The 13724-nt window shown below is 37.8% G+C and overlaps 1 long non-coding RNA gene across 1 annotated transcript in view; it reads right to left on the bottom strand.

Moving 5' to 3' along the window:
* Window positions 1-1148: 1148 nt before the first annotated feature.
* LOC148049234 (uncharacterized) overlaps window positions 1149-13724 on the bottom strand; it is a 33611-nt gene continuing 21035 nt past the window's right edge. The window contains exons 2-3 of the long non-coding RNA XR_015695666.1: window positions 3024-3137; window positions 1149-2396 (exon numbers count right to left, since the gene is read on the bottom strand). This is a non-coding gene — a long non-coding RNA (uncharacterized LOC148049234). The remainder of the gene's footprint in view (window positions 2397-3023; window positions 3138-13724) is intronic.

Here is a 13724-nt window from a genome sequence, read left to right as displayed (position 1 = left end):
TAATGAATTTTGCTTAGAAAAGGCCTAAATTTTGCCATGTTATATTATTACTTAAGCCGCAAAGCTATACTTTTTAAATTAGTTTTCACATAGGGTGGAAAGTTATGATAATGATATATATTTATGTATGTATATTTATTTTGGAATGGCTATTGTGTAGATCTGAAGCTATTTGAATTGAGATTATTTTTGTAACACAATATAAACAATATGTATGCAATATATATCAAATGCCAACTACCATACTTCATTAGAACCAGCATACCATATTAGAAGAATACTACATTCCAAGCATGGGACAATTAAAAGCACACATTTGTACCAAATAATTACAAGAAAAGGAAACTGCGATAGAATAAAATATTCTTGATCAGCATCTTACACAACTGAGCACAATAGTTAAAAATTATATACTTTTTATTGAAATAAATAAGCTAATATAATGTTAGAAAAAAAACATTGAATTAGTCACCCATAGTATCTTTTTTTCCCAGTGGAATTTATAGCATTTCCTCCTCCATTTTGTTCTCAAAGCAATGTTTATGTTTAATGTTTCTGAAGAATAGTGAGAAACTTGATGCAATGAATTGTTGCGTGTTACCAATAAAGGAGAATATTTGTAGTCATGTCCAGGAAGGGTGAGATATTGTTTTCTTCTTTTCTGATAAATTTGAAAATGGTGGTGGTGGTTCTGTGGCAGGGACATGCAGTCAGGGGAAGCAAAGGAGGCAGAGCCTCACCACTGTCATCATGAAAAGAAAAGAAAAATTAAAAGGAAAAAGGCAAGAGCTGAGGTCAGGCTGAGCTAGTTGCTGCCAGAGTCACCATGGATGACTCTGCTTAGTGCTTAACTGTTTAAAAAAGCCTCTAAAAAGGCGCCCTCCACAGGAGGCGGCAGGAGAACGACGTGCCTCATCTAGTCTGACTTTTTATGATCACCCGATCAGAGTTAAGCAAGGGTTAAAAGCCGATGAGATGAGGCACATCGTTCTCCTGCCTCCTCCTGTAGAGGGTGCTTTTTTAGAGGCTTTTTTAAACAGTTAAGCAGAATCATCCACGGTGACTCTGGCAGCAACTAGCCCAGCCTGACCTCAGTTCATGCCTTTTTCCTTTTACATTTTTTTTTCTTTTCATGATGGCAGGCAACAGCAGAGTTGAAATCCTCTCCAAAACAGCTGGAAAAGGTACATGTGGGTCAGAGGGAGGGGGAGGAATTAAAACTTCATCCTCCTGGTGCAACTTTGTGTGTGTGTGTGTGTGTGTGTATGTGTGTTTGTGTGTGTTTGAGAGAGGGGGAGGGAGGGAGGGAGGGAGGAAGGGAGGAAGGAGGGGAAGGGTGAAGAAAAAGAAAGAAGGAAATGTATTTAGCAAAGAAGAAAAACAAATGCTGTCGCTTTAAATCAGAACTGAACATGCCTGGCTGTGGAATTCTGGGAGTTGAAGTCCACAAGTCTAAAAAAATTGCTGCCTCACCAGCCATAAACCTCACCGCATGTCACTGTTCTGTGGGTATTTTCTAATTGGTCCTTTTTTATTGTGGTGAAGGTGTCATCTACATATCTGATCCATATTTTGGGTTGTATTTGTGAAAGTGCTATGGCTTCTAGACATTGCATATGATAATGACTTCCGCTATAAGTCCTGAAAGTGGTGATCCCATAAGTGTACCTTTGTTGGTAAGTTTGTCCATCAAATTGGAAGTATGTGGTTAGGCAGAGGTTTATGAGATAATCTTGGGTGTTTCAATCTTCATGTATTTGGTAACGTCAAGTATGGTGTGGAGCAATGTGGTCATAGATTCTTTGGCTAATTCCAGATCTACGGAGATGAACAGGGCTGTGACATCAAACGAGATCATGATTTCGTCCTCATCTATAGTCATATTTCTGATTGAATGTACTGTTGTGGAAAGTTGATGGGGTGTTTGCTTCCTCTTGTGAGGTACCCATGGTTTTTTTTGCTAATTCTTTTTGCTATGCTGTATTTAGGGGTCCCCAGTAATGATACAATTAGGTGTAGAGGTAGGTCAGGCTTGTGTATTTTGGGGCATCTGCAGAAGTATGAGAAGAAGGGTCCACTGATTCTCATCCATCACTGTTCCTCTTGGGTAATTTGGCCTTTCTTAGAAAGGTCACTAAGAGTTCTCTTAATCCAATTGTCCAGTTTTTGTATTCTGTTACTGTTCACTGGATGTAAGCTTTTTTGTCTTCTAGTATTTCTTTTGCTTTTAGTAAATATTGTACTCTGTCCATAATAATCGTGGTTTGGCATTTTTCTGGAAGTAGGATGATGATGGTTGCATGTTGTTTAACACTGAAAGAAGTATCTATTTAATGATAGTTGGGAGCTTGTGCTGGACGTAGTATTCCTTCCTCAATATTGACTATGATTTCCATCTGCAGTAGGGAAAAAACATGGTTTTTAAATCAAATTGAAAATGTTAAAAATAAGTATTTACATACTGTATCATGTATCATCACATTTTCAAAAAGCAGTATCAGTCGTCACCAGGAACAATACTACATGGAATAGAAAATGATCAAACTGTGTTCATCTTGCCTGTGAAAATCCATTACCAATTTCTATTCTTAGATCTATAGATTTAGTTGAACTTCTTTTTGAAAAGCCTACCTGCTTCTTCCTAGGACTGTTTCTTATTTGAAAATCCCTCCAAAATCATAAATGGGATGGAAAAGATGTTAAAAATTACTATAGTTTAAAATATTGAAATAGAATTACAATTCAAATAAATTCTGAAAACACAAATCCACCATCTCAGTTGGTTGGTTTTATCCTGATTTATATAATTAGTAAAATCAAGGACTAGAAATTCTTGACCTGCTACTGATATTTCCAAGAAGTAATGCACAGATGTGATTACTTTTGAAATTCTCCTTATAATATTAGCCATCTGCCATTTTAAGACATTAAAGAAAGCAAGAAGAAGTATGGATAGAGAAAGTTGTGATCAATACACTTATTCATATGTATCATGATTCCATAATCATAATTTCTATACTTACATTGGAAGTCAGGGGGCAAGAGTGGAGTTTGCATTATGTCCTCATACACGTGTCATCATTTTGATACAGTCTCGGTTTGCTGTGGTCACTTATATGTTATAATCCTTAATACATCTGGAACATATAAACAGAGTGCATTAGTACAGTTGTACAGATGGCATCTCTTACAATATTCTTAATAACAGCAACAGATGACATCTAATTGATTTTCAGGACTCTGCTTTAAGGCTTTACTCAGCCAACATAATAAGGCAGGTCCTGACTTGTAAACAGTTAATATACCACCAGTAAAGTAAAAACACCATCTGTTTAGCTATTCAGGAACAAAAGATAAGAACAAGGTGGTTATTTATAGATCAATGACTTGGGTTCTGTGGAAGAGGGTAACAGCATGAATTTTTTTACATAATTATGTATCTATTCTCGCACACGTTTTTACTCTTACTCATTTTTAGCAGTAATTGAAAGCTATCTGGTTTATTTAATCAAGTACTTTGAAGCGTGGGAGATAAACTACTCATCATCTATGTTTTTGGGTCACCACATTTCAGCCATGAAGCTAAAAACATAATTTGCTTTCACAAGACTATCCTGATCTTTTCTGTTTTGAGCGGGGAAATTAAACTTTGGTTATTTCTCAGAATTTGACAAGGGAGGAACAAATGAGAAAAGGGAGCTGCAATAAGTCCAGGCCTCATTATAGTTTGAAGGAGAAGCAAGATCAATACCACATTGTCTCTGGTACTTTTTTTGTTCACAATAGCATTATATTAGCTCTTAAATCAGATCTGGTCAATGGACACAGAATAGCCCAAAGAGCATTTCACCTTTGCCAGATTGATTCAAGGCAATGAGATACCAAGCTGAACTTTACAGCTTCTCTTAATAAGCTATTTCTACTTAGATCTTCCACCACCACCTCCTCCCCCTCCTCCTCTTGCTCCTCCTGCTGCTGACACTACTTGCTGTTTTCTTTCTATTACATTCTATAGTCAGCGCCACCTTAATTGTTTCTGATGAAGTGTGTGCTGAAATGAAAGCTATAATGGGGATGCCAAGCAGGCAGCTTCTTGGCAACTCTTACAAATTAATGTCTAGAACAAATGTCCCATCTCTCAAATAGACATAGCTTCTTGCATCGCTTCTTACAACATTTCAGGGATGCCAGCTCAGCAAATACAAGCAAGCTAGATGATCAGAACACAGAGGTTCCTTTGGAGGAGTGTGTAAAAGGAAAAAAAGTAAGGGAAAGCACCGAGAAAAAATAGGGGCATCATCCATAATAAAACAACATAATAGAACTAGTGCTCATAATAATCCACAATATATCAGTAGCAGCTCTGATGTACTTTTATCTGATATATACCATAAAGGAATAGTTTGTGTGTACTTTATTTAGAAGTAAAATGCACTGAATTTTATGGACCTTTTTGTAAAATAGTATCTACCAGTGTGGGATTATGTTGCTAATATATGTAGTTGATTGTTCGTTGACTGGGACTAAGAAACCTGACATTAATCATATGGAGACCCTCAGTTAGAACAAAGTTAGGCCATGCTAGTACATGTTAACTCAGAAATTAATTTGCTGAGTTCAATGGAATTAATTCCCAAACTCTGCAGCAATTCACTTGATAGTCTGTTTTGTTCATAGAGATCTTATTAACATGTTTGCTGTTATATGACCAAAGTGATTACAATTATGAAACCTCTGTTTGTTAAAAAATATAACAGCAGAGGCATTACTCATGTACAATCTTCAGGCAACAGCACATCAGGTGAATTTGGGGCCCCTTGAACCTAGAGATTTCCCACATTGATTCTGGGGTGGGTTGCACTCCCCCATTGAGAACCCAGTGCAATTTTAGGCTCCTGAATTCACAGCATGAGGAAATGATAGCTGTAGTCAAAAGAGTCTTTTTACACCACCATCATATATAGTAATTGCACCTGTTCCTAGAATGAGGAAGCTCTGTTTGCAGTTACTCCTGCCTTAGCTCCCAGTTAAAATATTGCAACATGGTTTGCATGGGCTGCCCTTGTAGAGCTCCTGGAAGCTGCAGTTTGTCTAGAAAGCAACTGCCCAGGTAGTTATATCACAATGGGACCATGTCACACAGTACTTCATGGGCTGCACTGGCTCATATAAAGTTACTGGATGCAAATCAAGATGCTGGTTATTACCTGGAAAAAACAATATTAGTACAGAACTGTTACTTTTCCCCATCCCACATGTTCACATGGTCCTGTTGTTGAGGCAGCATCATTTCTTGGAACTTGAGAGATGTAGCTTTTCTGTTGTAGTGTCTTCCCTTTGGAACAATCTCTCTCCCAAGATTTGGATGGCCTCTGATCCTATTAGCTTTTAGGAAAGCTTTAAAAACTTGGCTTCTCCTTCAAGCACAGGGTTTGGATGATAGATGAGCCCAAAGAGTATATAGTTGGCAAGCTCTGGCTATATATTGTCTGATACATTGTTTGATGGATTCTCTGTTGATGTTTTATGGGGTTTTTTTATTTGCAATATTGTATGGACAGCAGGATAGGTTATTTGATGTAAGCTGTCCAAAGTCACAATTACATAAGTTGGGTTGCTAAATAAATCTTTTAAATAAATAAATATTTCAATTCAGTTGATGCTGTGGAGAGAATAATAATGCTTGGCATTTTATTACCAATTTCCTAAGTGCTCAAACTACATCACATACATTATCCAATAATCCTTATAATAATTGGCAGTGTTATTACATTCATTTTAAGGATGATGGACTGAACCAAGAGATAGTGGTTAGCCTACGGCCATATAGCAAATTCATTGCTGCCCTAGTGACTAGGATCTGATCTGGGACTTTCCTGATTCATTTTCTTAATTCTTATGTTACATTAAACACTATAATAATAAGCTGTATCTATTGAGAATATGCTGGTAAGTGGGATAACCCATATAGAAATTTAAATTTCACAATATTGTTGCAGAAAATGACAGGCTTTAGACTTCTCAGGATACAGGAAAAGTTTATTTGGCAACCAGGTTCAGAAAGCTAGCCCATGGCTAGCATTGCAAGTTCTGAACAACCTTCATTATCGAAGCACGCGTTCTTATACATTCTCAAAGGCAGCGTAACACGGAAACACTTAACTCATTTCTTAGTGGTTACCTTGAGGAGAAAGCCTTATAAGGAGATGGGGGGTCTTACTTCTCCTTTTGTTATGGAGTATGTGTCATTAACGAACTTTAATTGAACCTTGGACTTTTGACATAGGTTTTGACATAGGGACATCAGCTAATACATCTTGTGGTTAGGCATTTGCTTCCTGTTCTTTTGCAAGCTCCAACTCTGTCTATGTGGCTTTTAATATAGAAGTAAAGAGGCCCTGAGTGGCTGTCCAGCCTGACCCAGTAGGTTTCACACTTAATGTCCAAATCTCACTTTACGTCCTACTTTAATAACAAGGACACAATTTCATGATGGAGTCTCCTTCTCCTCCTTCTCCTCCCTCTCCCTTTCCCCTCCTCCTCCTCTTATAATGTATTTCTGATGATGTAATAAAGTTTACAATATATGACTTAAAAACTCTTATTACTAATAAAAACAATGGAGTTATTTTTATAACACTATGAAATAGCAATAGCACTTAGACTTATATACCGCTTCACAGTGCTTTATACTCCTCTCTAAGCAGTTTACAGATTCAGCATATTGCCCCCAACAATCTGGAGCCTCATTTTACCAACATCTCAATGGTCACCTTAAAAGTATTGTCCACACATGAATTTACCTACAAGTAGTTTGCAAGTAGCCCTATTACCATATTATTTTGCAGATCAGATTAGAGTTTCCAGATTTTTCCGAACATGGATTCTTGGGTGCAGAAAATTTCAAACAATTTCACGTGGAAGTCATACAAATAATATTTCCAAATCTTCTGAGCGCAGGAAACTAATTCTAGTGCAGAAAACTAATTGCAAACAGCAGATGTAACAGGACAATCCACTAGCCCTGACTCTCACAACTATGCTCTTGACATCACTGTTGCCAAGGAACGTCTTGGCTAAACTAGCATTCTCCCCAGGATGACTAATGGGGTTTGTGTATGCAAAAAGAGCACTATAGCTAGTACTCCATTGTGTCCTTCTCCTCCAGCTTCATTGGGTTTGAGAAAAAATATGCAAACTGGTTGTTGTGCAAATAGGAGTAGCAAAGCCACCATTCAAAATAACCAAATACATTAAGACACTTCTGGGAGTAACAATGGTGAACTGAAGACAACTCCATGAGAGGATGCCAGCTTAGTGATCATTGGCCAGTCACTCTGTCTCAGCCCTAGGAAGAAGGCAATGGAAAACCACATTCAAAATCTTGCCAGAAAATTGCAGGGAATAGTCAAGGTACCGTAGTCAGCAGGAGTCAATATTAATGATGCCAGATCTATCTATCTATTAATCTATGTACTGTATGTATCAGAAACATGCAGTCAGGGGAGGCGGGGGAGGCAGAGCCTCACCACTGTCATCATGAAAGGAAAAAAATGTAAAAGGAAAAAGGCTGAGCTAGTTGCTGCCAGAATCACCATGGATGACTCTGCTTAGTGTTTAACTGTTTAAAAAAGCCTCTAGAAAAGTGCTCTCAACAGGAAGCGGCAGGAGAATGAGGTGCCTCATCTAGTCTGACTTTATGATCACTCGAGCAGAGCTAAGCAAGGGTTAAAAGCTGAAAAATTCCTGACGTAGATGAAGTACGTCATTCTCCTGCCTCTTTTTAGAGGCTTTTTAGAGGCTCTGGCAGCAACTAGCTCAGCCTGACCTCAGCTCATGCCTTTTTTCTTTTACATTTTTTTCTTTTCATGATGGCAGGCAAGAGCAGAGTTGAAATCCTCTCTGAAACAGCTGGAAAAGGTACGTTTGTGGGTTGGAGGGAGGGGGAGGAATTCAAAAAGTTTGATTGCATGCAGAGCCACGTTGCCTTTTCAAACACACACACACACACACACACACACACACACACACACACACACCTGGATAAAAGTATATAAGCCCAGCTTCACTGATTACAAGTTTGAAAAGGCAATGTGGCTCCACCTGCAATCAAAGGCTCAGATCATAAGGCAGCAGGGGAATGGGTGGGTGGGGGGTATGGCAGAGGAGCTGCTTTCAAGCCATTGGAAAATATATTCAATCCAACTTCAGTGTTTGTGTTTGTTTGAGAGTGAGTGAGTGAGAGATGGATCCAACTTCTCTCTCTGTGTGTGTGTGTGTGTTTGAGAGAGGGGGAGGGAGGGAGAGAGGGAGGTAGGAGAGGGAGGGAGAAGAAAAAGAATGAAGGAAAACTTTTTCGCAGAGGAGAAAAACAAATGCTGTCACTTTAAATCGGAACTGAGCATGCCTGGGTGTGGAATTCTGGGAGTTGAAGTCCACAAGTCTAAAAAAAATTGAAACCCCTGTGTCAGTGCCTCACCAGCCATAAACCTCACCGCACGTCACTAGATGAATTGTATCTAGTCTCATTAGGGTGGTCATGCAGTTCATATGCAACAACTACTTCCAAAAGCTTTAAATTAATAAATAATTTAGGATTCAATATTAAGATCAGAAGGATTGGCTATTTAATCTATTAATATTTTGAAGCACAGTTGGCAGCCTGCTAACATAGGCATCAGTGTGCTGTAGCTACTTCCTCAGTTATCTATCAGTGTCCCTGTCCTACAGAATATACAGTATGTAAAGATTATTTTAATGTTTAAAAAATTGGAGGTTTGGTTGCTGCAAAGTCAATCAGCAACTCCAACATGATCTTTATATATCACTTAAAAGTTCTTGCAAATGTTGGATGGTTGCCACTGCTCATCCAGAAAATCAGCAAAAATAAGCTTGGGTAGCACAGAAACAGCCAGGAGCAAAACTAGTAGAAACAACTTTTATCGCATTGATCCACTGGTGGGATTCAATTTTTTTTACTACTAGTTCTGTGGGCGTGGCTTGGTGGTGTGGTGTGGCTTGGTGGGCGTGGCAGGGGAAGAGTACTTTAAAATCCCAATTCCCACCCCACTCCAGGGAAGGATACTGTATTTACCGGTTCTCCAAACTATTCAAAATTTCCACTAGCGGTTCTCCAGAACGGATCAGAACCTGCTGAATACCACCTCTGCTTGTAAGTGAAGATTTGTGACTAGAGCACCAATTCTTTTGTAAGCATACTCATAGTATATACCGTACTAACTTTCACCATTATCGCAAATATACTTTTTCAAATGTGTTGTTAAGAACATTTACAATTGTTGGAAATTCATGGAAAGTTAGTTCTGGAATAAAAAGAAAAAAGAGGAAACAGCAAAAGCAATAGCAGTAGCATTTGGACTTAGATACCACTCCACAGTGCTTTATAGCACTCTCTGAGTGGTTTATAGCAGTGTTTCTCAACCTTGGCAACTTGAAGATGTCTGGGCTTCAACTCCCAGAATTCCCCAGCCAGCAAATGCTGGCTGGGGGATTCTGGGAGTTGAAGTCCGGACATCTTCAAGTTGCCAAGGTTGAGAAACACTGGTTTATAGTATCAGCATATTGGCCTCAACAATTGAGCCCCATCAGTAACAAACTCCAGACTGGGGCACAGTTAGCCTGCAATATTGTATTCTAATCAGTGGGCCATCAGGCTAGATTTAACTTTTTCCCATTTAGAGCATATTTAAATTACAGAGGTCTAAGAGGTAATAATCGCATTTTACAGCCACAATATATACTGCAAAATAATTCAGAACTGTTATAACTTAGTGCATTCTGCATAATGGATATTCAGATTCATGCTGCAAAGTCTTGATCTTGCTACTCTAGGGCTTACATTTTAAATTCAGAATCAAATGTTATCAATAATATTTAGGAGATACGGTAAATTTCTGAAAAAAGTAGAATATAAATCAAGTTTTTATGAGCATCTCCGTCAGCATATCCATATATTTGATGTGGGAAATAAATTACCCATTTTTTTCCAAAGAATTTAATGAATGAATCTATTAAAAGAGCAATTAATTTTCTTCTCTTCAGACAATGTGGTGCTTTAAAGCAATTTCAGTTTCCAGGCTCTATGTTAACATGTTAAAAGACAAACTCAGGTTTTAAAAAATTATGTCAATTTGTTTTGTTTAGATAAAGGAGATAGTTGAATGGCAGTTTCTGGGAATTTTTTTAGTAAAACTATATTTAACAAAATCTCTGTGAAAGATAAAAATATCTATCCAGTGTAATATTTCTTGTGTGATCAACTTAAATATTAAGATTTAGACTAATTAACACCCACACTATATTTTATGAATGGAGTGGAATCCATATGCAATTATTATTTAAAAGTCTCTGTGGCACAGTGGTTAAAGTGCTGTACTGCAGGCCACTTCTGCTGACTATTGGCTGCCTGCTATTTGGCAGTTCAAATCCCACCAGGCTCAAGATTGACTCAGCCTTCCATCCTTCCGAGATGGGTAAAATGAGGACCCAGTTTGTTGGGGGCCATATGCTGACTCTGTAAAATTGCTTAGAGAGGGCTGTAAAGCACTACAAAGCGGTATATGTCTAAGTGCTATTGCTATTAAAAGCCCTTTTGCAAACAAATCATTTGGCAACTTCCTGAGACAGACAGGAGCTTCTTCTGATTTTAGTTGAAGATGTCATAAGCAACAGAAGGAACAACATTAGCTGTTTATTGCCAATTCAATAGAAAAAATATTTATATTTATTTTCTTTTTTAAGAATTATTATATATTAGTGCATACATTACTCTTCATAGTAGCTCATTGCTGGGACCGCTTCTTTGCATGCAGGCCCAGGTCAAATGCAAAGTATCTACAGTTTTTTAAAATAAATAATTACAGAGCTCATAGTTGGCTCATAGGCAGGACATATTTCCCACAATGAATTGTCAAGACTAAGACTCTTTTCACCCATGGTACCATAAATCTTCTGCAGATAAACAGCCATTTAACTTACAGCTAAGGCGGGTAGATAGATACATACCAGTGACGTGCGGTGAGGTTTATGGCTGGTGAGGCACTGACACAGGGGTTTCAAATTTTTTTAGACTTGTGGACTTCAACTCCCAGAATTCCATAGCCAGGCATGTTCAGTTCCAATTTAAAGCGACAGCATTTGTTTTTCTCCTTTGCAAAAAAGTTTTCCTTCATTCTTTTTCTTCTCCCTCCCTCTCCTACCTCCCTCTCTCCCTCCCCCCCTCTCTCAAACAGACACACACACACACACACACACACAGAAGTTGGATCTCTCACTCACTCACTCACTCACTCTCAAACAAACACAAACACAGAAGTTGGATTGGATATATTTTCCAATGGCTTGAAAGCAGCTCCTCTGCCATACCCCCCACCCACCCATTCCCCTGCTGCCTTATGATCTGAGCCTTTGATTGCAGGTGGAGCCACATTGCCTTTTCAAACTTGTAATCAGTGAAGCTGGGCTTATATACTTTTATCCAGGTGTGTGTGTGTGTGTGTGTGTGTGTGTGTGTGTGTGTGTGTGTGTTTGAAAAGGCAACGTGGCTCTGTATGCAATCAAACTTTTTGAATTCCTCCCCCTCCCTCCAACCCACACACGTACCTTTTCCAGCTGTTTTAGAGAGGATTTCAACTCTGCTCTTGCCTGCCATCATGAAAAGAAAAAAAAATGTAAAAGGAAAAAGGCAGGAGCTGAGGTCAGGCTGAGCTAGTTGCTGCCAGAGCTTCTAAAAAGCCTCTAAAAAAACACCCTCTACAGGAGGCAAGAGAACAATGTGCCTCATCTACGTCAGGAATTTTTCGGCTTTTAATCCTAGCTTAGCTCTGCTCGAGTGATCATAAAGTCAGACTAGATGAGGCACCTCGTTCTCCTGCCGCCTCCTGTAGAGGGCACTTTTTTAGAGGCTTTTTTAAACAGTTAAACACTAAACAGAGTCATCCATGGTGATTCTGGCAGCAACTAGCTCAGCCTTTTTCCTTTTACATTTTTTTTTCTTTTCATGATGACAGTGGTGAGGCTCTGCCTCCCCTGACTGCACATCCCTGAATTCATCCTTGTGAAATACTTTTCTAAGTTCTTCTGGTCCAATGGAAATAATTAAGCATGTGCTTTAATTTAGCTTCTACGTCAATGGAATTTAAATAAACCATTAATATAATAAAATGTCCAGTCTTTCTAAAGTTAGTTCAGATTTAATCCAATAGTGAAAACAATTCCCATAAGGTTTTCTAAGGTTCTGGTATATATTCAAATTTTCTTCCACCTGAGTTGTTCCTTGGAGAACCTTATATAATTAGGATTCTCAATTTCAGAAGTAAATTTAAATTTGCTCTTCCAGAATCATTTCAGGACTACTTTGGAAGACTTCGATGAATGGAAACTATATTTGATAATAATTACACTTAGTGTGATCCATTCTTCAAAACAATACTGATTTTGAAAATTTGAAAACTGAGCAAATATATTCTATCTAGTCATTTGTATTTAGCTCAAAAGCAACGGGGATGCCCCACCCACTTTGAAAGTCATTTCATTGGCATCTGATCAGCAGAGGTATCCATGCATGCAGCATGGATACAGGAGCACAATCTTCAGATATAGAAATGTAAATATATTGACTTTCACGTGTCATTTATACCAATATTTGATTCTGAAGTTATTAGCAATTATGAAACTAATTCTGTCTTGCCTGGGTACAATAGAAGCCTGTTAATCATTTCAGTCCACATTAAGACATGGAGCGGGGGGACATACATTATTTACTTATGAGCCCATTAAATCATCTGTATTTTCTTTCAAAAAAGTTACTATTTTTTACATAAATTGAAAAATAGTTTTTTCTGTAGAATATCTTACATTTTTTTCTGTGGATAGTATTAAATGTTGTATTAAATATAATTTGTGGAATAAAGAACAATCTTGTCAAAGAAAGAATGACAACAAACGTATTCCCTGTGTATGTACTTGAAGCCTTGGACTTCTATATGATTTTTTTTCTCATTTCACGGAGAAAATGAGAAATATTAACCTTCTGCAATGTGGTGCTCTCCAGCTCTGTTGGAACTGCTATTCATAAATATTATCAAAATGCCCATTGTATCACAAACTTTCTGTCTGCTCCCCTAACGTAGCACAAAAATGAATGATCTGGAGTGCAAAACATTGTTATATTACAGTGTTTTCTTAATCAAACTGAATCCAATGAGTTAAATAATTTGCTTATTTAAAAAGTAAAAAAAATGACTGTTGGCAATGAAGTAAACAAGATTTCCTATACATAGACTGTGCTATGGAGTTCTTGGTGTTCTCTAAGTTTGGTTGTTTGCTTGCAAATCTTTAATTACCTAACAGAGAGTAGCTTCTCTTGCCAGTGTTGGTGGTGGTGTGATTTGTCCTTGATATCTCTTGATTAAGGTATTGCTTGATTTTTGGTGTTAATCCTTGCCTATCTAGGTCTTGGCTGCTGGAAAGGATGAGTTCTGGTAGTTTTTGTTTCCTTCATAGCTTTTCATTGTTTATTTTGAATGGTGTATGAATATGGGTTACCTCTATGTGTTTATTAGTGGAAAATTTTAGACAAATGTAGTAAAGAAAAAGAAAACAAATACATAAAGAATTTATCATCCCCTTCTTCGCAACAAGTATCAACAATTTCAGTAAGTTATCATCTTATCTTAAAATATATCAAATGATTTCCTCATATT

The sequence above is a fragment of the Thamnophis sirtalis genome, unplaced genomic scaffold, assembly GCF_051295495.1.
Source record: "Thamnophis sirtalis isolate CommonGarterSnake01/CBP01778 unplaced genomic scaffold, rThaSir2_p1.2 scaffold_2, whole genome shotgun sequence".
In the NCBI taxonomy this organism is placed as follows: Eukaryota; Metazoa; Chordata; class Lepidosauria; order Squamata; family Natricidae; genus Thamnophis; species Thamnophis sirtalis.
This window is presented reverse-complemented; position numbering and strand designations above follow the sequence as displayed.